Raw genomic sequence first — 14553 nt, 5'->3', positions numbered from 1 at the left:
TATCCTCTACCAGGTTTCAGTAAATTGGCCATAACTTTCTCTACAAACGTACGAATTATGGAAACTAGACACGAAGGGCTACAACTTTTGTTTTTGAATCATCTCAAAATTCTTTGTAGATCAAAAGATATAAGCTTCCGAAGTCGAACCGGCGAATCTGCAGAACTCCCTGGAGTGCGGCTGCAGACAGAATTGTGCGGTCCGCGCCCCTCCTCTGAGGTCCGTATTTTTATGCTGCGGTCCGCATTCTTATGTGTGGTCTGCGCCCCTCCTTCACCTCAGCACCCAAAAATGTGCGGTCCACATCCCCCAAAAGTGCCAGAACAATATTAGAGTGCCGAAATGTCCGGACTCGCTCAAAACTCACCCCGAAACTCATCCGGAACTTTCTGGACACAAATCATATATGAATTTCAATCATAAAACACACTACGGACCTGCTCGCATACTCAAAACACTGAAAAGAGCTCGTCTTTATCCGATATTGACCATGGTCAAACTCATAAATTTCTTAACTTTACTAATCTCTCAACCAATGACCCAAAATATACACCCAAGCCCCTCGGGACCTCAACCAAATATACCAACACATCCCAAAATATAATATGAACTTAGTGGAGGCTTCAAATCTCGTCAAACAACATCAAAATTATGAATCGTGCCTCGAATCGAATTATGAGTTTTCGAATCTCCCAACTTCTATGTTTTGCGCCGAAATGTATCAAATCAATCTGGAATGACTTCAAATTTTGCATACAAGTCATAATTGACGTAATGGAGCTATTCCCATTTCCGGAATCAAAATCCGACCTCGTTATCAAAAATTCACCCTTCAGTTGGGTTTTTCTTTTTTCCAAAATCTTCTATTTTTCAATTTTTGCCAAAATGTGTCGAATTGTCCTACGGACTTCCAAATCCAAATTCGAATATATGCCTAAGTCCGAAATCATTATACAAAGTTATTTCCATCCTCGCAATTCTATTCCGGGGTCGTTTGCTCAAAATTTAACTCTTCGGTCAACTCTTTCCATTTAAGCTTCTAAATAAGAATTGCTCTTATAATTTAATTTCGAATCTTCAGTAAATCAAACTCGACCATACCCGCGGATCATAATACATATTGCGAAGTTGTTCAAGACCTTAAGCTACCGAACGAGGCGTTAATTCTTAAAATGACAAGTCGGGTCGTTATAAGTTCCCTAGCCACGATTCTGCTATTTGCTGGAATAATATAGGATGAATCTCCCCGATGGTTAGAAATAGAAAGATTAAATACGATTTTCAATACTTTGCTTATGTACAACTACAAAGTACCAAGCATTCTAATATGACAGAGACAGATGATTTAAATAACAAAAAATCTAATATTTAAAAACTGTATCGAGAATGACTGGAAAGGTGGAAACAAGACCAGATATAATTTGATCATTATGAACAAATCCAAAATCTTTATAGATAGAGCCAATCATTAATTCCCAACCGTGGGGTAAATGGAATCCGATACATAAATCAGTTAATAAAAGAATAGAAAAATCTTTTACTGTGTCACTTAAGTTATATAGGAATTCCTGAGCCTAAGAGTTAAGAATAACAAGTTTTTTATTGCCCAAAATTGAATACCCGCTTAGAATAATAAAACAGATGATATTTGTCGAGGAGTGCAAAATCGTATGGATACGATTCTCATTTTATATCTTGATTAATTGGATCGTTTCTTTATGGATTCCTATCCCAAACTCTTCGAGATGTGTTTTCGATAATTCCTTGATCATTTCGTCCAAGAAGAGGAGTTCCTCTAATTCTATGAATTTTTCTAGAAGACTCTTTTCTTGAATATTATTCAAAAATAATTTGGATTGCCCAGTATTCCATCAATTAGTAACCCAAGATTCAAGACATTTATTAACTGAGAAAGAAATCCACCAGGGAAAAAATACTGTAGATGCAAAATAGAAAAGAGGAGTGAATGCTTTCTTTTTTGCCATTTTTTCATCTGTGAATTGTTAATCAACCCATTCGTACACTCTATGCGATCAAATATTTCTTACACACATGAGTTTTATATAAAGAATCGGACTAATGAATATATTTTCTTTGAGATTTTGTGGTTAGTCTTTGAATCTAGAAAGAATCCAAAAAAAAGCTAAGAATTCACTTCGAATGAAGAAATTTAGAATATTGTTTCCTGATACTGATATCTCAATTTCTCAAAATACTTCAATTGGTACACGTAAGAAATAGGCTAATTCAGTAGCCTTTTGTTCAGTTTCTTGTGAAGTCAAATTTTCATCAGTACGAGTCAAAGGAATGGACCTCTGGCCTCGAATGTCCATATAAAGAACACGACGAGCATAAATACTCTCTTTAACTTCTATTCTAACGGACACTTTTATAAGGAATCGGAGGAATATGCGACGATTTTTTCCCGGAAATCCCCAATGAAAAATACAGACTATTCCTTCCTTTCTATGGAATCGATCATATCCACTACCTACATTCCAGGAAATTGTGCACCACAAATAAGAGCTAATAAAGAGACACTCAATTCCGTAGAAAGACATCACGATTCCTTGTGGGAAAAAAATGATTTGCTGAGGTGGAAAAAAAGATATCAAATTTCTGCCCAGATAACTGGAAGTTCCAACTAATAAGAAGCCTAATAAACCTTAAAAAAGGATAAAGGCCCAGCAGAAATTACTTATTTTTTGAGACCCCGTTATAAGTTCTATCCATATATGTTCTGATCGCCAAGTCATACTTTACCCGATTGCATTTTATTGGAATTGAGATAATACCCCAGAGAAATTTGACTTTACTTTTTTGTTTCCTGTAACGATCCAACCGGTCGTTTCGACTGTTAGAACTCCCTTCCCCTAAATAAGACTCCTTGTATGTACTTTTTCTAATTTATGACTTGCGGAGATGGTTGGTTTGGGATTTAGAAGTGTTCAGGTTGAAATCGGAGCACTTGGCTCCATAGTTGGCTTTAAAAAGGGTAAGTTTGACTTCGGTCAACATTTTTAGAAAACGACCTCGGAATCGGGAGTTGACGGTTCCAATAGATTCGTATGATGATTTTGGACATGGTCGTATGTTCGAATCGGGTTTTGGATGACCCGGGAATATTTCAGTGCCTATTGTGAAAGTTGGCATTTTGGAATGATTTCATAAATTTGGGTGGAAGTGCATTTCAAGGTTATCGATATCCGTTTGGGATTCCGAGTCTGGGAATGGCTCCGTAGGGTGATTCTGGTATTGGGAGCGCATCCAGATGTGGATTTGGAGGTCCGTAGGTCATTTTGGGGTCATTTGGCGAAAGTTAGAAATTTGAAGGTTTTTGAGAAGATTGACCGGGAGTGGACTTTTTGATATCAGGGTCGGATTCCTATTCGGAAGTTGGAGTAGGTTCGTAATATCAATTATGACTTGTGTGCAAAATTTGAGGTCAATCGGACGTGATTTGATAGGTTTTGGCATCGATTGTAGAAGTTTGAAATTTTAAAGTTCATTAAGTTTGAATCGGAGGGTGATTCGTAGTTTCAATGTTGTTTTGCATGGTTTGAGGCCTAGACTAAGTTTGTAATGTGTTATGGGACGTGTTGGTATATTTGGTTGAAGTCCTGAGGGCCTCGGGGTGGTTTCGGATGGTCAACGAATCAACTTGGAGTTTTGTTGTGTTGCTATAGGGCCTAAGTTCTGGTGTAATCGCACCTGCGGAAAAAAGACTGCAACTGCGACGCTACAAAATCGGCAAGCCAAGCGCAGAAGCGGAAGGGCCAAGGCTGCTGAGGCCATAGAAGCGGAAGGTCTATGCGCAGAAGCGCAGGTGCGCTAGGGTAGGCACAGAAGCGAGGGCCGTTGGTGTGAGCTGGAGCCGCATCTGCGATGGGTCTTCCGCAGATGTGGAGCCGTAGGTGCGGCTGATGTACTGCAGGTGTAGAATGTCGACTGGGTAGATTGATTTAAGAACGGGACTTGGCTCATTTATTTCCCATTTTTCACTTGGTTAGGCGATATTTGGAGAGCTTCAAGGGGAGATTTTCATCATCTATGACAAGGTAAGTGATTCCCACCTATTGCAAGTTAAATACTTGTTTTATATATGGATTTAAACATGTAAATTTGTAGAAATTTAGAATTTTGAAGAAAAATTTAGAAATTGGTAATTTTGGGTTTTTACCACGAAATTGGACATGAAATTTGGAATAAGTAATATAATCGAGTTCGTGGTGTTATGGGTAAAGATTTTCTTCAAAAATATTCAGAATCCGGGCACGTGGACCCGAGGGCTGTTTTATCGATTCTTCGAGCAAAATTGAAAATTATTGTAAATTGAATTATAATAAGTATTAGAGCATATATTTATGGATTCGCACATTCATTGACTAGTTTTGGAGCTATGGCCATCGGCTGGAATTGTTGGAAAGGCTTTGGAGCCGGTTATGACGTTTCAGAGCGAGGCAAGTCACTTGTCTAACCTTGTAAGAGGAAATTTACCCCATAGGTGATTTCAATTAATAATTGTTGCTAATTGTGGGGACTACGTACGTACGAGGTGACGAGAGTTCGTGCGTAGCTACTAATATTGCTATGCTCGGGTAGTTTAGGACTCAAATCATGAATTTCTTATGATAATTGTATCCTTTATTTAATTAAAGAATTAGAATTATACTATAAATTGTAAGAGAAAATAGTAAGAGACTGAAATTTCACATATTTGAACTCTTGCGCAAAATATTTGACTGTTAATGGAAATTGTACATCCTTATGTGTTAATCTTATAATATCTTCTCATTCCGAAGGTTCATAAGAAAATGACCTCCTTTCTTGTGGAGTGGGCCGAACGCCTCGGCAATATAGATGCATCTATGGATCGCGCCGCACGTCCCTCGGAAGTGTACATGACACTCTGGATCGGGTCGTACGACCTCGGCAGAAATCGTGCCTAATAATAATAATTACACGATACTTTGATATTTTAAATTGCAGCTTGTGAAGCTAATTGGTAAATTGTAAATTATTGAATTTAATGAATTAATTATTTCTGCTTGTTAAAAAAATTATTGTTGTTCACCTAAAAATCATGTTTAATTAAATATTTCTATTATAATAATATTGACCCATAGTGAGTGTCAAAGTCGACCTCTCGTCACTACTTCTTCGAGATTAGGCTTGATACTTACTGGGTACATGTTGTTTACGTACTCATGCTACACTTGCTGCATATTTTTATGCAGGTACATATATGTCTAGCGGCCTTGTGGGCGCAGAGGTGTGGTTAATGCGGGGACTTAGGTGAGCTGTATTTTATATTACGATCCGCAGCCAACAGAGTCTCTTTCAGAGTTATTAATATTTTTCCTGTCCAAATTATATTTCGGACGGATGCTGTATTTTATTTTACTCCCTAGTAAATTCTCATCCACTTGTGACACCAGGTTTTGGGAGTGGTTATAGGTTGTTTAGTATTTTAGTTGAGAAAATATTTATCACTTACTATGTAAGTTCTATCTTTTACTATTTAATTGGAGGAAATTATGATTTAAAATTACTAAAAAGTGTAATTACGTTAATTAATTATGGTTGGCATGCCTGTCAGCGGTGTTAGGTTCCATCATGACTTTTAATAGATTTTGGGTCGTGACAACATGGTATCAGAGCACTAGGTTCACTTAGGTCTCACGAATCATGAGTGAGTTTATTAGAGTCTTGCGGATCGGTGAGGAGACATCTATACTTATCTTGGAGAGGCTACAGGGCTGTTAGGAGCACCTCCCTTCTTGATTCTTCATCGTGCGATTCGATTCCTTTGAGGATTATTCCTTCATTTCCTTCCTACTCAATCTTATGCGATGTGAAGCGCTTGTTATAAATTGGGAATCGAGGAAGTTTAATGGCACTACAGATGTGGTGCAGGATGTTTCTCCCTGTGTATTTGATTGGGCTATTGTCGTTGCCTTATAGAAGGCCGCTCTGTCGATTCGGCTCAGTATCAGTATTACCTAAGATTTGAGATTTGGCATTGATTGTTATGCCGATTCGTGCATTGCTATCGCACAGTGTTCGTGTAATGGTAGGATGCTTGTCTATGCGTCGAGGCAGTGAATGACTTGAAAGGAGGTTTTTCTCAATGCATGATTTAGAGGTTCAATGTTCTATTTCCAGCGGAGGAAAGGCAATCAGACTATAAATGTTTAGGTTTGGGTTAATGGATTAACGAGACTTGGTATTTTTGAAGCATGGTGGAATTTTCATCGGTAATGTGGCATCGTTGTCCTTGCTGAATGCGTTAAGTTTGTTAATGTTATGGTTTTCTTCAATTCGCCTTCGGGGTAGGGTATCGTGAAGTGGTGCCAGAGAAGCGAATGTCAGAGGTCGCAGTGTGCTATGGTTCAGAATCAAATCGGTGATCCAAATGTTGATAGCTCAAGGAAGATGATCTCCGGGGAGGTTTAGAGTTGGCGAAAATATGTTGGTTCAGGTGCTACAGATATGGATTTTGATTTAAGGCAACAACTGGGCAGCGAAGTATGAGGAAGGACATGTGAGAGGTGTCTTGCAGTGGTTAAATTTCTAGAAGGCCAAGTATGAGAAACATAAGTCGAGTAGTTGCTTAAAGGAGAGGGTTTGACCAAAGTGGGAGAGTGGCAAGGTAGCATATGGGTTATGTGGTAGGATAACTACACGTCGTGAGGAAAGTTAGAGTGAATTGGGATTCATGGTGGACAGTGACTAGGTCTATGGACTTAATTTGGAATGTTAGCTGTTATACTAGGGAAAGATTGGATGCGACAGAAATGAGTTTGCTTGATATGAAGAGGAATGCAACATGACTTCAGGTTGGGATGTATTGTCGCAATTTTAGCAATGTCAATAGGGAGTGAACGGATTTGTACAGCTGGTGAATGAGCACGGGCTCAGGATGGTTTAAGGACTTCGTAGAAATGGTACTCAGTGCCGTATCATTTAAAGGTGTCGGTATGGACTTTCCACAGGTGAGTTATCTCCTGTGAGTAGATTAGCGGTTGAATGGTGTTGACGAGGCTTCTACGAAGAATGTTATTGGCTATCCGGTAAGAGGTCGAATATGTAAATGTGGCTAGTGATTTAGAGTGTTCGTAAATTGATTAACATGGAGATTTCAAAAAACAAATCGGCGGGTAGATTATGCGAGATCATGTCAATGGGGGATAAGGAGTCTTGGTGGGTTCCATAGTTATGCAATGGTAGCTCCAAGCTAAGTAGGAGATCCCCACCGCCTACGATTGGATTACATGGTTATCTGCTTGTGAGGTTTCTGGTTAACGGCATATTGATGGGTTATTACGACTAAGGAAAGAGAACATCAGTGGTAATTTGAGCAAAGGAGTTGAGGAATGTGTGCTGTAATTGGCCTTATCGGTTCATGTTTAGGCTTTGGGAAGGTTCAGAGTTTATACTTCGTGTAGATGTAATCTACCAGGAAAGTGAGTCAGCCGGATACTTTTTTGAGAAGGTGTCCATGTGCTAGCAGGGCCTTGGAGTTTGATTATAGTCGAGACCAAGTCAGAGTGGGTGACTCTCAATAACGGTCTTAGTGGATTTAATAATTTAAGTGCGGTGCCTAAGGATTTCAAGTCCGTAGTATGGTTAAGTGTCGAGCTTTTGCAGCAAATTATGAGAGGGGCTTAGAGTGTTCTACGTTATCTTTGGGTTGTGGTGTAGCATTGGAGGAATGGAAGAAAATGACTTCGGATTCATAGAAGAATTATCACAATGGATGTACAAGTTGAAAATGTAAATGTGCGCACAAGGAGGGTATGAGACAGTTCGTGGGTTATGAGACAATGTGGGCTCATGAAATGGGGTCACTTGGGGCGAGTGCGGATTGAGTTCGGTATAACGAGAATGGAGCTATTGTTATTTGTAAGGAAATTCTAGGGTAAAATTATAAGCAATCGGATCGGTCAACAATGATTGAATTGGCATGACGATGGCAATGATCAGCTCCATCAGCGTGTTAAGATATACATGTGATTTGTGGTGGTACGTGCGAGGCTTGATGGCTGCCGTAATTGATTTTATTTGGAGGCATTCGAGTATTATGGCTTTGTTGTGTAAATAGATCTCGGAAGAGATATGGTGGTTTAGACCACTACTTAAGGATTGTATTTTCTACGGTTATGGGAATTCAGTCGCGTGTTGCAATGGTTCTCCAGAAATGAGTTAAGTAAAAAGGTTGCTATGTGATGGAGTGTTTAGTCTATTAGTGGATCAGGAGTCATGATGGAATTCTTGTACTCTCACGTATTGGTATGTTAGGTGCAGTAAGCGGCATCGAAATTGGAAGTTGAAGATCAAGGTTACAGCTTGGTATCGACAAGAATGTCAAGAGCTCGGATGAGCAGGAAAGGATTCAGATGGTTAGAGTAAGTTGGCATTGTATTTAGTGTCACCTGAGATCGGTGTTATGTGTAAGAGGCGTAATGTACTGATCGCGGATTCCTGATTTGCCTTACAGCCTTAGTGTGGCCGGTGGTATGGACGTGCAGACTTGTTACCTGGTGCGGAAGGTCGTGGGAGTGTATCCCACGGGAAAATTGTATAAGTGTGACATGTAGTCACTTGATTGATTAAGGATTTAGAACCAAGTATGGAGATTGTGGTGCTATCGCTAATGTGAGAATTTATGCCTGAAGGGCGCTCGGTTCATTTGGTTGTGGACTGTGAATGTTTGTTTCGGATTTGACGGTTGTTCTTGTGTGTCGTGGGAAAAAGGGTTATTGTGGATCCTTGAAAGGTTATTAGCCCAGTGTGGTACGATCAGAATCGACTTGAGGTCCGTATATGGATCTAAGTGTGAATGTGGGCTCTATATCAGGCTGAATGTGTTCATTTCAGCATAACGTTGTTTTCGGATGGGTCTTCGGGCCTTGGATGTTATTTCTGTTATCGGTCCTTCCGTGTAGTCTCTATTGTGCCATGTGGGTTGTGAGGCAATTTGATTATTCGCACTCATATTGAGATCCCGAATAGTTTGCGGTGTTATATGAGCAGGATGGCTCTCGAGGTGCAGTTCATTTATTGCACCTTAGTCGTGCTTGAGTTTTGTAGTGTATGGCGCTATCTGATGGTATTGTGCACTTGGCGTTCTTGTGGTTGACATTCGGGTATTTTTTAGGTATAAGCGTTTTGGCTTGATGGGTACTTCCCTATTTATTGTCATGTGTGGATCGGGTGGCACACCGCCATGGGTATGTTGTTTGGATCGGGTTGCATGCCGCAACGATATCATGTGTGGATTGGGGTGCACGCCGCAATAGTATGATGTTGAGTACAGTTCCCCATATCTATTCTTGCGTGTCTTATTTCTTGTGTTCTGAGGAAGGTTCATAACACCTTTTCGGTTGTTTAAATTGCTATGTGGGTTGAATAGTTCTTTCCAGAGTTCGTTTTTCCTTATGTATCACATTCGAGTTTGTGGCTTGTTGGCACATGGTGGCATCATATGAGACTTTTGGTAGTGATTGTGGTGGCTTATTACCGGAACGACTTGTACTGGGTGGGGCGAGATTTTTGGACCTGGGATCAGTGCGATCGGATTTATATGAGGCATATTAAAGAACAAATATCGTTATTTGGTTCATAATGAGGTAATGGTTCCTGTCATGAGGAGGGACTAAATGATTTCTTGACTATGCAGTTAATTATGAATTTCTACACATCTCTTCCGTCGTGGCAGTATTGCAAGAGTTGGAACAGGACTTATATGTGTCGTGAGGTATGTTGTGAGCATCAGATTCGTGGGATTTCGGCTATTGTTGTCAGAGGATGTTATTGTGGTCATGTGAATAATGTGGTGCATGGTGTGAATTCAGTGAGAGTATACAATTATGTAGCGGTACATTGTGTAGTGATTGAAACAATGTTCGTATGTTGGAAGCAGGCCTAGTAGAGAATTTCAGATGTTGGAATTTGGCTCTAAGGATTATTTGCCTAAATAAAGGGGAGGATCTTCAGATTTGCTCGAGCTAATGTGATCAACTGAGTTGTGGTTGCACGGGTAGGTGCACGATGGGCTAAACAATGATTTCAGCAAACTCTGGAGTAGTTCTTAGCATGTTCGAGGATGAACATATATTTAAGTGGGAGAGAATGTAATGACCCAACCGGTCGTTTTGACTGTTAGAACACCCTTTCCCCTAAATAAGACTCCCCGTATGTGCTTTTACTAATTTATGACTTGCGGAGATGGTTGGTTCGGGATTTGAAAGTGTTCGGATTAAAATCGGAGCACTTGGTTCCTTAGTTGGGTTTAAAAAGGGCAAGTTTGACTACGGTCAACATTTTTAGAAAACGACCTCGGAATCGGGATTTGACGGTTCCAATAGATTCGTATGATAATTTTGGACTTAGGCGTATATTCGAATCGGGTTTTGGATGACCCGGGAACGTTTCAGTACCTATTGTGGAAGTTGGCATTTTGGAATGATTTCATAAATTTGGGTGGAAGTGCATTTCAAGGTTATCGATGTCCGTTTGGGATTCCGAGTCTGGGAATGGCTCCGTAGGGTGACTCTGGTATTGGGAGCGCGTCCGTATGCAGATTTGCGGGTCTGTAGGTCATTTTGGGGTCATTTGGCGAAAGTTAGAAATTTGAAGGTTTTTGAGAAGTTTGACCGGGAATGGACATTTTGATATCGGGGCGGATTCCGATTCCAGAAGTTGGAGTAGGTCCGTAATGTCAATTATGACTTGTGTTCAAAATTTGAGGTCAATCAGACGTGATTTGATAGGTTTCGGCATCGATTGTAGAAGTTTGAAAATTTAAAGTTCATTAAGTTTGAATCGGAGGGTGATTCGTAGTTTCGATGTTGTTTTGAATGATTTGAGGCCTCGACTAAGTTCGTAATGAGTCACGACCAAAAATCCCAACCTGTCGTGATGGCGCCTATCTTGATACTAGGCAAGCCGATAATCTCGATAAACCACATTTTCTCTCAAGTTTGAAAATACAATACAAAATTTCACAAATACTGATATAAACACTCCCCAAAACCTGGTGTCACTGAGTACATGAGTATCTAATATGAATACAAGTCTGGAAAAGCATGGTCTATAATAGTCTAAGACCAAAATACAGTAATAATGAGATAGGGAAGGAGAGATAAGGTATGCGGAACACGGCAGCTACCTCAAAATCTCTTGAAAAATCAACTGCGTGAAATGATCAACACCCGCTATGTCCGGGAACACCTGGATCTGCACATGAAGTGCAGGGTGTAGTATGAGTACAACCAACTCAGGAAGTAACAATAATAACTAAGGAACTGAAGATAATGACGAGCTACACAGTTTTAGTTCACTTTCAGTAATTCCAGCAAAGAATAGACATGCTTTCAAATCCGGTAATTTAAGTCAAATAAATTTTATACAGTTCAATTTCATATAATCTGGATATAAAATCTTTCAGAGAATTTCACAACAATGACAGATAGCAATTAAGTGCAACAACAAATAAAAGCAAGTGCAACCTCTCAGGCAACAATCACTCAACTCATCACCACAACTCAAACACTCGGCTCTCAGCCCGCAGCACTCACACTCAATGGGTACCCGAGCTCACTGGGGGTTTGTACAGACTCCGGAGGGGCTCCTACGACCCAAGCTCCACAATCTGTACGGACAACTCACATGCTGCACGGACAACTCACGTGCTATAATATCCTGCACGAATAACTCACGTGCCATAATATCCTTACCTCACTGATAGGCCCTCGGCCTTACTCAGTCCTTAACCTCTCTAGTCTCTCGGACTCTTAGAAATCACAAAGATCAACCCAAACAAAGATAACATAATGCATCAACAAATATCAAGAAAGACTAAGGTATGATAAGCAACTAAAATCATGACTGAGCATAAGATAGAAATTAGCAAATAATTCAATAAGTACGTGACCTATACGGGTCCCAACAGTACTATAACATAGCCTAAGCATGATTTCCAATATGATTTAGAGTCAAATTTCTTCAACACATAGAGAGCATATAACTAACAATAAATTATTCAACTATACAGTTTCCACGGGACGGACCAAATCACAATCCCCTCGGTGCACGCCCACACGCCCGTCACCTAGCATGTGCGTCACCTCCAAAATAATCACATGACACAAAATACCGGGGTTTCATACCCTCAGGACCAGATTTATAACTATTACTCACCTCAAAACGTGAAATTCTTTACTCTGCTATGCCTTTGCCTCACAATCGGCCTCCGAATTCCTCGAATCTAGTCACAAATAACTAGTTTCAGTCAATAAAAATTATGGGAATTAATTCCATAAGAAAATACTAATTTTTCATAAAAATCCGAAATTTAGCTCAAAATTCGCATGTGGGACCCACATCTCGGAACCCGACAAAAGTTAGAAAATCCGGAAGCCCATTCAACCACGAGTCTAACCATCTAATTTTACCAAAATCTGACCTCAAATCAACCCTCAAATCTACAAATCTTATTTCCAAATTTCTAAGTTCCAATCTCCGATTTACACCTCAAAATCATGTAATCTAGTCGGATTATTCAATGATAATTCAATATTATGGAGTAGAAATGATCACAAGGGACTTATCTTAAGTTTTTCTTAAAAATCTATCAAAAATCGCCTCTCCTCAAGCTCTAATTTGTCAAAAATGGCGAATGGGATGAAGTCCCTGCTTTATAATTCTGCCCAGACTGCCTCGGTTTTGCCTCAATTTTGGCCTTCGATCGAGGTCCTCGATCCTGGGTCTCGATCCTGGGCCTCAATCCTGGGCCTCGATCATGGCCCTCGACCCTGGCTTTCGATCATGTCTTCGACCCTGCCTTCGATCGTGGCCCTCGACCCTGGGCTCGATCGTGGCTTCGTTCCTGATCCTCAACCCTGCCTTCGACCCTGATCCTCGACCCTGTCTTCGATCGTGGCCTTCGACCCTGGGCTCGATCGTGGCCCTCGACTCTGGGCTCGATTTATTTGGGCTCGATTCTAGGTTCAATTTTCTGGGCTCAATTCTGGCAGAAGGAATTTCCAACAGAAGGAAATTGCAGCAGCTGTTGTAGTTCAATTTTTGATCCGTTAACCATCAAAAACTCACCCGAGGCCCTTGGGACCTCAACCAAATATAGCAACAAGTCCTAAAACATTATACAAACTTAGTTGACTCTTCAAATCACATCCAACAACACTAAAAACACGAATCACACATAGATTCAAGCCTAATGAACTTTGAAACTTTTCGTTTCTACAAACAACGCCTCCGATTGACCTCAAATTTTGCACACAAGTCATAAATGACATAACAGACCTATTAAAATTTTCAGAATCGGATTTCGACCCCGATATCAGAAAGTCAACCCCCGTTCAAACTTCCCAAAAATTCAACTTTCGGCATTTCAAGCCTAATTCCTCTACGGACCTTCAAAACTTTTTTCGGATACGCTCCTAAGTCCAAAATCACCATACGGAGCTATTGGAATCATAAAAATTCAAATTCGAGATCGTTCACACATAGGTCCATATCCGATTCACTTTTCTAACTTAAATTTTCAATTATGAGACTAAGTGTCTCATTTCATTCTGAATTCCTTCCGGACCCGAACCAACTAACCCGATAAGTCATAAATCAATTACAAGACATAAATTGAGCAGTAAATGGGGGAACGAGGTTATAATATTCAAAACGACTGGCTGGGTCGTTACATTCTCCCCTTCTTAAACAAACGTTCACCCTCGAACGAGTTTAGAATAATACCTAGAGTCTCAAATAAGTGTGGATATTTGTTCCGCATCTCCTGCTCAATCTCCCAAGTAGCTTTTCTGACTGGCTGGCCTCTCCACTGCACCTTCACTGATGCTATGTTCTTTGACCTCAGCTTTCGAACCTGCCGGTCTAAAATAGCCACCGGCTCCACATCATAAGTCAAATTACCGTCCAGCTGTACTGTACTGAAATCCAGAATGTGAGACATATCCCCGACATACTTTCGGAGCATGGATACATGGAACACTGGATGAACACGTGATAGACTAGGTGGCAAAGCAAGTTCATAAGCCACCTCTCCAATTTTCTTAAGTATATTAAAAGGCTCAATATACCGAGGGCTCAACTCGCCCTTCCTCCCGAACCTCAACACACCCTTCATGGGTGAAATATTGAGCAGAACCTTCTCCCCAACCATGTGAACAACATCACGAACCTTCCTGTCGGCATAACTCTTCTGTCTAGACTGTGCCGTGCGAAGCCATTCCTGAATTACTTTGACCTTCTCTAAAGCATCCTGAACCAAGTCAGTACCCAATAGTCTAACCTCACCCGGCTCAAACCAACCCATCGGAGACCGACACTGTCTCCCATATAAAGTTTCATATGGAGCCATCTGAATGCTTGACTGGTAGCTATTATTGTAAGCAAACTCTGCGAGTGGCAGAAATTAATCCCAAGAACCCCCAAAATTGATGACACAAGCGCGCAGCATATCCTCCAATATCTGAATAGTGCGCTCGGACTGTCTGTCCATCTGAGGGTGAAATG

This window comes from Nicotiana tabacum, chromosome 2, assembly GCF_000715075.1.
Source record: "Nicotiana tabacum cultivar K326 chromosome 2, ASM71507v2, whole genome shotgun sequence".
In the NCBI taxonomy this organism is placed as follows: domain Eukaryota; kingdom Viridiplantae; phylum Streptophyta; class Magnoliopsida; order Solanales; family Solanaceae; genus Nicotiana; species Nicotiana tabacum.
The sequence above is the reverse complement of the archived record's forward strand: the minus strand, read 5'-3'. Positions refer to the sequence as shown.